Below are 15,019 nucleotides of genomic sequence, written 5' to 3'. Positions count from 1 at the left end.
TTTTGTCACCTTTTCTTCTTCTCAATCTGTTGTTAAACTTAGCTTTACTACTTTCTCTGCAATCCTCTTGGCATTTTTATGTTATTCAAAATTATCATACTCTCTAGTCCCTTGCCGTGCTTTGGAACATGAATGTTTCTCATAAATAGCTTTTTGTATATCGTCATTCCACCACCAAGTTTCCTTATATGATTGGTTTTTTCCCTCTAGATACTCCTAAAACATTCTTTTGCCACTTTCCTAATGCACGCAACCATCCCATTCCATATAACATTTACTTTTTCCTTGACATTCCACTTTCTTTCTTCCATCAATTTACTTCTCTCCTGTTAAATTCCACCCGCTAGTTTTTAGAAACCTATTAATTTCACTCAATTTCTTCCGTCTCTTAATGTAAGCATCCATAACTATTAACCTCAGTTGCATAGTTAGATACTCTCTTGGTATGACCTTGCAATATTTAAATATTGATTATTATCTTTTCCTTAGAAGAAAAAATTATGTTTGGCTTGTGTATGATACACTATTGAAAGTCATTAAATGTTCATCTCTCTTTTTGAAGTATGAGTTTGGTAGAGCTAGCTTGTATGCCATAATGAAATCAACAATAGCATCACCATCTCATTTTTTCTCCAAAAGATATCTCCTTTATGTGCGCTCTCATATCCTCTACATTCTTTTTCCTACATGAGTATTCAAGTCTCCTACAAATATCCTATCACCATTCAGAATTTCTTGCATTACTCCATTCATATTCTCTCAGAATTGTCTCTTTATTCTATCCTCTAACCTTACTTGTAGCGCATATGTACTAATAATATAGATTATCTCCTCTGCTAATGCAAGTTTTATTAATAAAATCCTATCACTTGCTCTCTTAACACCTTCAACTTTATCCTTTAAATTTTCATCTGCCACCACCCATACCCCATTTCTTTCATTGCCCTTGACTCCTTTCCTATGTACCAAACTTTATATACATCGATTTCTCTAGTTTTGGCCCCTTTCCGTTTGGTCTCCTAAACACAAGCTATGCTAACTCTCCTTCATTTTGTTGTGTTTAATAACCCCAAACTCTTATTTGTCAGTGTTCGTATATTCTCTATGGCAAGATGAATGACATTCTCCTGGACGACCGTCTTACCCGTGTGCGTCCGTAATGGTGTGGGAAGCCTCCCACTTCCACATGATAGACGGATTTGATGTCATTAAAGCATCACAATGGGCTGCACACATCTATTTGTACATTAAGCTTAATGTAAAAACATTAGTATTTGATTCAAACTCAAGTTAAAAATCATATTCTTATGAAAATGACATGAATAAAGGGGTGTTTGGTGCTTACAAGGAATGAAGTGAAGTCAAATTGAAGAGAGAACTTGGAATTTCACAGGTTAAATTGTTGAAGCTCAAATCCCTGAAAACGTAAAACAACAAAGTAAGTTAACAACAGTGAAAACAAAATACAAACTGATTAATCTGATAGCACTGGAATCAAGTGGCTGACCACCACCAAGGGATATTAACAGACCAAGATAGCTCATTTGAGGGTTTTTGGGCCCAACTGGTCTTTAGTAACATTTTTAGGCTGACGGACCGGGCCTGGGCCTATTTTCAAGACCAAAGAATAAATGGATTTGGCCCACTCCCATTTATAGGACCCTTTCTGTTCAGGCTCAGACTACGCCCATACCCAGGCTGTTGATGACTTTCATGGGTGGACCTGGGCTAATCACTGAGCAAACATAGGAGATTGTGATGTGAACACGTACAGGTGCTGTAATGATTGATACTCTCCAATATCGGCTGGAATTGTATCTGAAATCCTATTATTTCTCAAGATTCTGAACGCAAACACAATTGTATCAGAACAGCAGCAGCAGCATCAACAACAATTACTACTATTACAACATTAACAAAAACAAAAACAAATATAGATTGATACAATGATCACTTACAAGTTGGTTAAATTCTTCATGTTCTTAATAAACGCCAACGATGAGGTCCCATTCGTTATGTCGCTAATGCGCCTATATACGATCAACAGATCGTCAAATATTAAACAACAACAATAAAAGAAAGAATGTAGTTAAATTGGAAATGAGTAAGCAATGAGAATACTCACAGATCGGCTAGTGATGTTAAATTAGAAAAGCTCGATGGGATTGAACCTTGAAAAGCATTCCCTTGAAACCTTCTACATTAGCATTCACGAGTTAAAATTCTCTACAAAAATGATCAAATGGACCAGTCGCGGCCCTGATTTTTAGGCCCAGTTATCACATGGTTTGAAATATCATCCAATACTGAGTTGACTCTGGCTCGGTATCAGTGAGAATAGAACGAGTCACTAGGCGAGTCACAGTCCAAAATCTAACCAAGTAAGAACGAGTCCGGCAAGTTGTACCCATTTCAGTCTATGGTAAGTCGCACTCATGGCTGGTTAGATATGGGCCTGAAATCCAGATCTGGTAAATCAAATGGCCAAGCTCGGACCCGGTTGGACAACTTATCTATTATGATTATTACTAGTAAAAAGGGGCCATGGTCAGGCTGAACTTTCAAGACTGCGAAATAGATGGGCCAAGCCCGGTTGTAATGTTCAGGCCTGAGATATAAGCAGTTCAACTGCAGCCTTAAGTCAGAGAAAAGAAATGATTAAATTGAGAGAGGAAAGTGAAAATCTCATTAACTTACAGAATTTTAAGCTTAATCCAATTCCCTATGAAGTTGGGTATCGAGCCATTGAACTCATTATCAGAGGCCAACCTGAGATCATAGCATGCTTTACAATGTGAAAAATTCAAATTTAAGATAATTTCAATGCTTAGAAGCAAATAGAGAGAGAGAGAGAGAGAGTTACACTATCTGCAAGTTTACTAGATTGGCAAATGTTGAAGGAATTGGACCACTCACGCCAGCACTGTCCATGAAACTGTCCAAATAAAAGAATTTGTGAGTTCAACTGCAAGTTATTCTCATACATGATTGACGGTTGGAAATCGATCACGCTCATGAGACAAAATATAACAGTTGGTGTGATGAGAGTTAATTTTTTTTAAAAAAAGAGAGGCAATAGCCCATAGCATACGTTGGATCATTAGTGAATTGTGGACCTTCCGCCATGAACATGATTGTGATTTGTGATCAGATGGTTGGGCCCACTGATAGTAATCTAGTTTTTGTAGGCAAATTTTTTTTGCTACGTTCCTAGTGAATTAAGAACATTGCAGAATCAACTTTAAGTGGACCTTAGTGTTTGATCAATTGGAAGATCATGATCTGTCTGCGATCATTCTGCTGTACACTAGATAAGGCATTGATGCGGCAATCAAATATAAAGGTGGGCCATGGAAGTATCATGCTGTAAACTAGTTATGGGACCATGGACAATGAAACAAAACAGCTTACATGGCTTCAATCAGTGGGCTGCTAGAGCGAAGCACCCATGTTGAACTACAGTGTGACATGCATCATAAAGATCAGATGATTACTACCTGGCGCCTAGTAGAGCTGGTCTAAAAGATAGGCTGGGCCACTCATCAGGTGGGCCATGGTGTAATGAGCAAGTAGACTAAAAAAACTTGCTTCTGTTGTCTGTAAACATTTTACACCATGGCCTATACGATGAGTGGAGCAACCTGATTTTCGGGCCTAGGCATCTGCATTGGGTGGCTGACCTGATGGATGGCTTGGATGTATGCTTGTGTAGATGGGTTGGATATCAAAAATATGATTAATAACTTACAGTTCTTTCAGAGCTACCAAATTCCCCATCTCTGGAGGGAGTGACCCAGCGAAATTATTGGAGCCAAAGGCCCTGCAACAGAAATCCAAATCAAAATGTTCAAGCAAAATGATAAATTCAATGTCCAATGACCATCATTTCAATGTCCAATGACTAGATAAATGCCACATAGACGCATGATAATTGGTCAAGTACTGATGTATAGCGGGCCGCAGACACTTTCATGGCCAAGATGGACCAGAGAAGGCCCGATCGGAGGTGGAGGTGATTAGGAACGTCAGAACCTTAAAACAGTCGTATCTCGCAAACCGGAATGAGTTTTTCGACATATCATATATGATTTTGGGGTAGGAGAAGCTACTTTTGCCAACCAACCCTCTATGCTGGGTTGCCCAAGCCGGATTTGCGAGATTCCATCAGATTGACGGTCGAAAGTCCTTTTTATTTTCATTTTTACCATAAATAGTAAGATTGACTTCGATCATAACTTTGATCATTGGAGTTTTAGGAGTCATGGCCAACATGAAAAGGGCTTCGAAAAATTAGGAGAATAAAGTGGTTAGGCAAAATTGGACACTATTTTTGGCCGAAAACCATGAAGTTTAGTAGGAATCATGACTGGCTATAAATAGTAAGTTTACTATTTATAATAAGTCACGTTTTTTAGGGAGTTTGAGTTGGAGTTTGATTCTAAAACTTCGTCCTATGTTTGAGTTCACTATTTGAAGTATTGAATTTTTTATTTTTTGTTATGATCAATTAATTATTTCGAATTATTATAAATTATTTCTGTTTTCATCCCTCGTGTGGATTCGAGGAATCTCTGTGAGAAGTCCAGAGAAGCTCCATGGATTCGGAGTAGTTATCCCCAAGGAAGACGGTGATCGACTCATCACATCCTTCCCTGCGTCAAGTACCTACCTGCAAGAACACTTTGGGGATATCAAGAAGTCGGGAATGGGCCCCATATGGGTAATCGGTTCGGGTTGGGTCCATGTGATCGACCGGTTAAAGTCAGGTTGGATCAGGTTGGGTCAGCTCCATTTAGTTTCAACTGTAGACTTACATATTTAATATTTGTTGATTATTCTAGCAAAATAAATGAAGTTTCCTAGGTGACGCACATTTAAAAGAGTACATTTACACACCATGCTCATGTTAAAGTGGCACATGTGAGTGCAATCTAATCTACCAATTGGATCGCCCCAACCATGTAAATGCTCTTATTTTTCCCAAACCCAACTTGAAATCAAGATCCAAAGACCTGGTTGATGCCCTATGGGTACCCAAACCCAATCAGAACCTAGTCCGGGTCTTCAAGAACTAGACCCTGACTGGAAAGGATCCGGACTGGGCTTGACCTGAACCAACTTATCCGGGCATAGGTACCATAGAACCCGACCCATTGACAGCCCTATCGGGACTAATGATAAATTGTAAGTGCCATAGTGTCGGGTCTAGAGTGGTGGTCCATGTGTGACACCCCATCTGATCAAGGATCAGATCCGATGATTATAACAATTGCTTGCACCAAAAAAATAGTATCAGTGATTACAGTAGATCATTGAACAACTCCTTACTGTAATCAGAGCCAAAATTCATCTTAAATTAATTGAAAATTACATAATTACTTTAATTATGTATTAAGGAATTAAGGATATCTTACAATGATGTAAGACTTCGAAGGTTTCCGAGTTCCTTTGGGATGCCTCCAGACAATGCATTGGTACTAAAGGTCCTAAAAAAAAAAAATCAATAAAAATATTAACGCCATATATCTCCAAGTATCATTACCAACAAATACATCATGACCATGATCATTAACATCATGACCGTCATCTACATCATGATCATGATCATGGCCAAACAAATTTTATTTACATGTTAGAAGCAGTGCATAACTTACATGTTTTGCATGAATATCAAATTGCCGAGAGATGAAGGCAAGCGACCAGTTAAGTAATTTTGAGCCAAATTCCTGCAAATATAGACCAAACATAGTACTTATAGTGGTGATAGGCTAGAAGCATTAAGGCAGCAAGGATGGGCCACACATATCAAGTGATCCCAATTTCTCATTAGGAGGGACCCCCAACAGATGGGTATCATCCCAAAGCATATCAATCAAATCATCCCGACCGTGCAAAATAAAGGATTCCAGTGTGATTGTTAACCTATTTTGCTTTTAACTACCCTTAGTGGCATTTTATTGAACGGCCATGATCATAAGATTGGCACACTTTCTGTCAGCGGCCCACCTGATGTATGTTTTGGGTCGTACAAAATCTCATTATAATAACTTACAGAACTTTAAGCTTAGTCCAATTTCCTATAAAGTCCGGTACTGAGCCAGTGAACTCATTATCAGAGGCCCACCTGAGATTACAACATGGTTTATAATGTGAAAATTTTAAATTTAAGATAATTTCATTACTTAGAAAGAAGATCAAAAGTGAGAGAGAGAGAGAGAGAGAGAGAGAGATACACTGTCTGTAAGTTTCCTAGATTGGCAAATGTTGAAGGAATGGGACCGCTGGCACGGACACCGTCCATGAAACTGTCCAAGTAAAAGAATTCGTGAGTTGAACTGCAAGTCATTCTCAAATACATGATCGATGGTTGGAAATCGATCACACTCATGAGACAATTGCCCATCACATACATAGGATCATCAGTGAATCATGGACCTTCCACTGTACAGTTGGAATATGATTGTGATCAGATGGTGGGGCCCACTGATAGTAATCTAGTGAATTAAGAACATTGTGGAATCAACTTTTGGTGGGCCCTAGTGTTTGATCATTTGGAAGATCCTGATCTGTCTGTAAATCATTCTGCTGTATGCTATTCCTAGTTGTTCATGATGCCCAGACACTAGATAAGGCATTGATGCAGCAATCAAATATAAAGGTGGGCCATGGAAGTATCATGCCATAAATTGGTTATGGGCCCCTGCACAATAAAACAAAACTGCTTGCATGGCTTCAATAGGTGGGCCACTGATGCAGGACAATTAACCACTTACTGATAGAACATGGCGCAGGACAATTAACCACTTGCTCTAAAAGCTCAAACAGATAGATCATGGCGAATCAATCCCTTTATCTCATAGCCCAGGCCCCACATCCCATGGGTTAGGTCCTTGGCGGAACTCCCCCTGGGCCCTACTTCACATGGGTTCTGCTTCACACGAGCCACCCGCCTCACACGGGCCGCCCACCCCGAGTGTGTCCCTGCATCCCACAGGCCACCCCACTCGAGCCTGGTGTGAAAATGCCCCTGCATTAGCCACTAGAGTGAAGCACCCACATTGAATTACAGTGTGAGATTCATCATAAAGATCAGATGATTGCTACCTGGCACCTAGCAGATCTGGTCTAAAAGATAGGCTGCGCAGCTCATCTGGTGGGCCATGATGTACTGAACAAGTAGACCACTTAAAAAACTTGCTTCAGCAGGCTGTGAAAATTTTACACTGTGGCCCATATGATGAGTGGAGCAACCTGATATTCAGTTCTGGGCATCTGCACTGGATGGCTTGGATGTATACTTGTGTAGATGGGCTGGATATCAAAGGTATGATTAATAACTTACAGTTCTTCCAGAGCTACCAAATTCCCTATTTCTCGAGGGAGTGGCCCATTGAAATTATTATAGCCAAAGCCCCTGCAACAGAATCCAACTCAAAATAAATCAAGCAAACTCATAAAATTCAACATCCGGTGACTAGAAAAAATGCCACGTAGGCACTTTACAATTGGTCAAGTGCCCACCTGTAAGGGCATTGTGGGGATATCAGGAAGTCAATAATGGGCTCCACATGGCTAGTCACTTCTAGTGAAGTTCGGGTTGGGTCCATGTGATGGACTGGTTAAAGTCGGGCTATATCAGATCAGGTCAGGCTCAGGTCCAGTTAATTTTATAAAAGATTTATATATTCAATATTTGTTGATTATTCTTGCAGAAGAAATGAAGCTTCCTAAACCACACATGTAAGTAGAGCTGTACACCAACCAAGTTAGCTCGGTTAACTTGCTCAACTCGACTCGGAAACTGAGTTCTAGCCGAGTCGAGCTGATTTCTTGAGTTCAAAAAAAAATTAGAGCTGAGTCTAAGCTAGGATGAACTCAACTCAACTCTGCTCGGAACTTGACTCGAACTTGACTCGGTTCGAATCAATTCGACTCGGATTGGGTTCACTTAGTATAAATATTTTGTATATATTTATATATTCAAATATATTATATATTATATATTTTATATTATATATATAATTATAAAACCTAAACTTGAAGTCAGCTCATATGCTCGAACTCGAATTCGACTCGAAAGATCAAGCTCAAGCTCAGCACGAACTTGGATCTGTTAGACAGGCCACATGCCTTGTACAGCTAATTTCTATAGATAGATGATGTATAGCTAATTTCCATAGATAGATGATTCTGTTTTTTAAATATTTACCTTGTATAGACGTCTGTAAAGCTCTATATATTCAACCCTTTAGGGTTGTCTCAAATACACAAAAAACCAAAAGAGAATCGTTTTCTCTTTACTTTCATCATTTTCTCTTTGCTTTCATGGTATCAGAGCCGTACCGATCCTAATCCAGCACCTCCTTTATAGCCGGCACTATCTCCTGACAGATCTGGCCCCTCTTACGTCAGAAAACCCTGTTCCGGACCACCCTTGTTCCCCTTCTGCGCTCTTGCTGCGTCAACAGCCTTGTCCGACCATCACCAACCCCCGTCCGATCATCCCCAGGCCCATCCGATCTTACCCAGGCCAGTCCGATCACACCCCAGCCTCATCCGATCTCTGTCCGCACGTGTTGTGCACGTCCCTGTTGGCCACGCTTCTGCTCTGCACGTGCTACGCACGCCCCTGCTGCCTCCGTCCGCACAGTCCCCATTGCTGGTGCTGGTGCTGGTGTTGTTACCTATCCCTGCAACCGGCCCTCCTGCTGCAAGGTACCTTCTTCCTTAGCGTGGTTTATATTACTTCTTCACTATGGACAAAGACTCCCGTACAGAGGCCCCACGATGTAGTTTTTAATGGTACCAACTACAATCTATGGGCCATCTACTTTTAGAGCTTTCTCAAGGGTCATAGTTTGTGGGGACTAATTGATGGATCTGTTACTGTCCCCACTTCCACAGATGTCGATAAAGTGGCTGAGTGGGAAATGAAAACTAGATGGATTATTACCTGGATTCTCGATTCGGTCGATCGATCCATTGTTGTTGGCCTCACGCCACATCGCACTGCTCAGGTCCAGACTATTTATCAACAGAGTAATGCAGCTAGGTTATACCGCGTGGAACAAGATCTGGTGCACCTTACTCAGGGTGACAAAAGTAATCAAACATTCTACTCTACAATGGTTACAATTTGGACAGAGATGGCTATGATGGATTCAGAATTCCCTAATGACTTTAAGATATTCCAAACAATGCGCGATAGTGCGCAAGTTAGACAGTTTCTTATGAAGCTGCGTCCGGAATTTGAGCATTGTCGGGCTACTCTCCTGAACCGTAGCCCAACTCCTTCAATAAATTCATTTATTAATGATTTATTAGCTGAGGAACAACGACTACAAGTCCTCTCTCAGGGACCATCTGACCCGGCACTCACTGTTTCCACCTCTGCATCAAACCGTGGTTCCACTCCTTTAACTTGTCGCGGCTGTAAAAAAGTGAGACATGTCGTCGCTCAGTACAAAGATTGGTGCGCTTATTGTCGACGGACTGGTCACGGTATTCAAGACTGCCGTTTATGTGCCTATGGATTCTCATTCGGTCATAGACGTGGTGGTCAAGGTCGTGGCCATGGTCATGCTCTTTCTGCTACTTCTGCGACTGGTTCTTCTGAGCCTTTTGTTAATGATACTGCATCTACTGTTTCTATTGAAGGTCTTTCCTCACCTTTGACTCCTCCAATGCTCTAGCAGATTGTGCAAGCCCTTTCTGCGACCAGTATGTTAGATATATCCTCATCTTCTCCATAGTTCTTCGATTCGGGTGCTTCCAATCATATGATTGGTGACGTATCACATCTTGACGACATTCGTCTCTACACTGAAAATCAGGTTATTTCTACTGCGGATGGCACTAGACTACCCATTCAGTCCGTTGGTTCATTGACCTTCTCTCCTTCTGCCCATCGCTAGTTTACCCTTCGTGATGTGTTTCATGTCCCTAAACTCTCCTCAAATTTAATTTCTGTTGGTCAACTTACATCTAATAACTGCTTAGTTATCTTTATTCCAAATTGTTGTTTTGTGCAGGATCTGACAACGGGGAAGGTACTTGGGAAGGGTAAGCGGCATGGATATCTGTACGTGCTAGACTTTGACCCATCCGTCACTCCAACTCGTTATTTCTTTTCTCCATCTTCCTCGGATATTTGTTCGGCAAATAAAATATGAAAACTTTGGCACTTTCGCCTGGGTCATCCACATTCTGATCGTTTGATTCAGCTCTTTTCTTCTGGCATGTTAGGGAATATTTCTCTTAATAAAAGTACTTTGGATTATTCTTGTTCTTCCTGTTGCCTTTCAAAAAGTAAGTGTATTCATTTTCCTCTAAGTACTACAAAATCATCATCTATATTTAAGCTAGTGCATACGGATGTCTTGGGCCCTTCACCAATTATGTCACTCTCTGGACTACGATACTATGTTATATTCATTGATGATTTCACACGTTACACCTAGATTTACCTTCTGTACTCTAAGCCACAGGTTTTTGAAAAATTCAAGATATTTCACTTTATGGTGGACACTCAATTTTGATTAAAAATTCAAACTCTCCGCTCTAACTCAGGGGTAGAGTATCTCTCAACAAATTTTCGTACATATCTTCAGGGTCATGGAATTATTCATCAGACCACCTGTTCTGATACTCCACAACAGAATGGGGTGGCTGAACGAAAAAATCGCCATATTGTTGAGACTGCCAATACCCTGATGATAGCTATGAGTGTTCCTCGTTCCTTCTGGGCGGAACCTATGATGCATTCAGTCTACTTGATTAACCGGATGCCAACCACCGTTCTACACAATAAATCTCCCTACTTTGTTCTCACCGGTTCCCTTCCTACATATTCCACATTTCATGTTTTTGGTTGTGTATGTTATGTTCATCTGACATCACGTAAACATAACAAACTTTCCCCAAAATCAGTCAAATGTATGTATTTGGGATTTGGAGAAACTCAGAAGGGTTCGTTGCTACGATCTGGTCTCTCATCGTATTCGGGTGTCACAACATGTTGTTTTTCTTGAGCATATTGCTTTCGATTCACCTGTTCCTCCTTTAGCCACACCAAACTCTCGTGCTCTTACTGTTTTTCCTGACATTCCTGTTGCCTCGAGTACACTTCCTTGTTCATTGCAGGTTTACTCACGCCGACCACGTACAGAGTCACCACCTACTACTCTCCCTACTATACCTATTACCAATCCAGATCCTACCTTGGTACGTTGTTCCACTCGTGTTCCTCGCCAACCTGATCGCTTGATATACTCTATGTCTGCCATAAATGCTACTCTAGATACTGTATCTATTCCTACTTCATACTATTAGGCAGCCACTCATGATTGTTGGAAGCAGGCTATGGCAGAAGAACTTGAAGCATTGGATAATAATCATACGTGGGACATTATCACTCGACCCACTGGCCAACAATTAATTGGTAGTAAATGGATTTATTCTGTCAAACTCAAGTCTAACAGATCATTAGATCGATACAAAGCTCGGCTTGTCGCTCAGGGATATAAATAGGAACACGAAATTGATTACGATGAGACATTCGCTCTTGTAGCCAAGATGAAAACTGTTCACACTCTTCTAGCAATATCCTCTGTTCATTCTTGGCCGCTCACTCAGATGGATGTGAAAAATGCTTTTTTTCATGGAGACCTCCAAGAAACAGTATATTTGAAGCCTCCTCCTGGAACTTTAATCCCTGCAGATAAGGTCAGTCGCCTAAAGAAAGCTCTATACGGCCTCAAACAAACCCATCGGGCATGGTTACAACGCTTTCATGATGTTGTTACGAGTGCAGGTGGTTATGATCCATCCTTATTCCTGCGCACCACTGATCATGGAATTGTCATTGTTCTCGTATATGTCGACGACCTATTTCTGACTGGTAGCAATGCTACTGGCATCTCGACATTAAAGGAAGTTCTGAAATCATCCTTCAAGATGAAGGACTTTGGACATTTGACATACTTTCTTGGACTTAAATTTTCACGTTCTAAACGTGGAATCCCGATCAGCCAGTGTAAATATACCAAGGATCTTCTCGCCTTGGCCTCCTTGACGGATCAGAAGACCGTTCCGACTCCCTTAGAACTTAAAGTTCAATATAGTCGTGACGATGGTGATCTCCTTGCCAAACCCACATTATACCGCCATTTGGTTGGGAGTCTGGTTTACTTAACAATGACTCGCCCTGATATTGCCTACGTTGTCCAAGTTGTCAGCCAGTTTGTTTCTGCTCCTCAGACTCTTCATTGGACTGCGGTGTTACGCATCCTACGGTACCTACGTGGAACTCTGGATCGATCACTATTCTTCTCCTCCACGGCCACTCTGGAGCTTCGTGCTTATTCGGATGCTGACTGGGTTGGTAGTACTCTCACATACAGATCTACCACTGGCTACTGTGTTTTTCTCGGCACTTATCTCATCTCTTGGAAGTGTAAGAAGCAGGCCAGTGTTTCCAAATCAAGCACGGAAGCCGACTATCGAGCGATTTCAGCTGCTTGTAGTGAGATTATCTGGTTACGTGGACTTCTTTCTCACTTGAGCATTCATCTACAAAATCCTACTCCACTCCATGTAGATAATCTTAGTGTCATTCAAATTGCCACTAACCTGGTTTTCCATGAACGGACAAAGCATATTGAAGTTGACTGTCACTTCATCCGAGAGAAGTTTCAGTCTCGGCTCATTTCTCTTCCACATGTTGCATCCCATGATCATATTGCAGACATTCTAACGAAGTCTCTCACTTCTGCACGTCACTCATTTCTTGTTGGCAAACTATTACTTGTCGATGACCAGTATTAGTTTGAGGGGGAATGTTAGACAGGTCACATGCCTTGTATAGCGAATTTCTATAGATAGATGATGTATAGCTAATTTCCATAGATAGATGATTCTGTTTTTAAATATTTACCTTGTATAGACGTCTATAAAGCTCTATATATTCAACCCTTTAGGGTTGTCTCAAATACACAGAAAACCAAAGGAGAATCGTTTTCTCTTTGCTTTCATCGTTTTCTCTTTGCTTTCAGGCTCGGGCTGCTGATTGAGCCGAGCTGAGCTAAGCCAAGCTTGACTCAATTCGACTTGTGTACAACTCTACATGTAAGAGGGTCCATGCCCCTATTAAAGCGGCACATGTGTGTTCAATCTAATCCATCCATCGGATGGGCTCAACCATGTAAATGCTCTTAGCCCAACTCAAAACCTAGATCCAAAGACCCAGTAGATACCTGATCAGATCCCGGTCCGGGTCTTCAAGACCTAGACCCAAACTGGAAAGGTACAGACAAGGCATGACCTGAACCAAGTTAGCCCAGACCCAACCTGTTGATAGTCCTATCAGGACTAATGAAAAGTTGGCAGGTGCCATTGTGTTAGGTCCAGAGTGGTGGTCCACATATAACACCCTGTCTGATCAAGGATCAAATTGGATGATTATAACAATAGCTTGCACCAAAAATAGTGTCAGTTATTACAGTAGACCATTGAACAACTCCTTACTGTAATCACAGCCAAAATTCATCTTGAATTAATTGGAAATTACATAATTAATTTAATTATAGATTAAAGAATTAAGGATATCTTACAATGATGTAAGATTTCGAAGGTTTCCGAGTTCCTTTGGGATGCTTCCAGACAACTTGTTGATACGAAAGTTCCTTGAAAAAACAAAGATCAATGTAAATATTAATGGCACAGATCTCCAAATTATTGAATTAGAAGTGAGTTTGCTTTGCTAAGTATTGATTTGGGCCCATATGTCATGTGTCACTTAATGGGCCCCACATGTTCAGATGGTTGGATGTTTGGGCCCCCTTTCTTGATGGGGCATGACTTGATAATTGCACTGAAAGGATGATCCTGACCATTTGCAAAGAAGAACATCAGCAATTGAAATTTGCCCTATCAATGGTCCATATCCATTCATCAATATTGATGGGCCAGAATTATTCACTCAGTGCCTGCTGTGGATTTTGGCCCATCCATAACAGTGTGAAGCAGGTGGACCGTTCTCATTTACACCTTATGGACCACACTGTGGATGGTCCATGGTCCAAAAATTACATCAATTAATACTTACCTCTGCATTGCTGGCCTTCAAATGGAGGTTTAAAATAGAAAGAAATGATCTAGTGGGTTCAGTGCATGGTAACCAATCTGAACCATCCATTTGGTTCAGTCCACACTTTGTCCACCACTCGGAAAAACCCACATCAGTCCAACGCTGACTGAGAACAATATTGTCCATCCATTTTTGCATGACACTAACTTTACAGTTTGGATTATGCAATCAGTATGATTTTTTCAAGGAAGCCTATGAAGAGGGGACTGGATCTAATGGACAGTCAAGATAGGTAATGTGCATGCCAACGAATCCAAATGCAACCAGGTGCATGGAAAGGTTTCCATATCATTTCTCTAAAATAAAAATGGTCATCCAACAAAATACAATGATTAAAGGCCCATTGATTAGATGGCTCACATTGTTCCACCAGTGTAAATTTGTACCAGTGGGCCATCCATGGTAGCGGCCGCTGGATGGAAAGTCTAGATGTAATGATTGTACGACCACATGCAGAGTGGTTTTGAGCATTATCCCCAACAACACATCATCATGAGTATCATTGCCATCAAATACATCATGACCATTATCATCAACACCATCATCATGGCCAAACTAATTTTAATTACATGTTGGAAGCTGTTACTTAACTTACATGTATTGCATGGATGTTAAATTGCCGATAAATGAAGGCAAGGGACCAGTTAACTCATTTTGACGCAAATCCCTGCAAATATAGACCAAACATTATACTTAGCGGCAATAGACTAGAAGCATTGAAGTAGAAAGAATGGGCCACACATATCAAGTGGTCCCAATTTCCCATTAGAAGGGCCCCCACAAATGGGCTATCATCCTGAATCAGATTGATCAAACCATCCTGACCATGCAAAATAAGCAACTCCAATGCGGTTGTTAACCTATTTTTCTTTG

General features: G+C 40.9%; 1 pseudogene; it reads right to left on the bottom strand.

The window, feature by feature from the left end:
* The window catches only part of LOC131220899 (probable LRR receptor-like serine/threonine-protein kinase At1g56140), a 42,208-nt pseudogene that overhangs the window by 20,428 nt on the left and 6,761 nt on the right, over window positions 1-15,019 (bottom strand).

Source organism: Magnolia sinica, chromosome 12 (assembly GCF_029962835.1).
Source record: "Magnolia sinica isolate HGM2019 chromosome 12, MsV1, whole genome shotgun sequence".
Classification (NCBI taxonomy): Eukaryota; Viridiplantae; Streptophyta; class Magnoliopsida; order Magnoliales; family Magnoliaceae; genus Magnolia; species Magnolia sinica.
The sequence above is the reverse complement of the archived record's forward strand: the minus strand, read 5'-3'. Positions and strand labels throughout refer to the sequence as shown.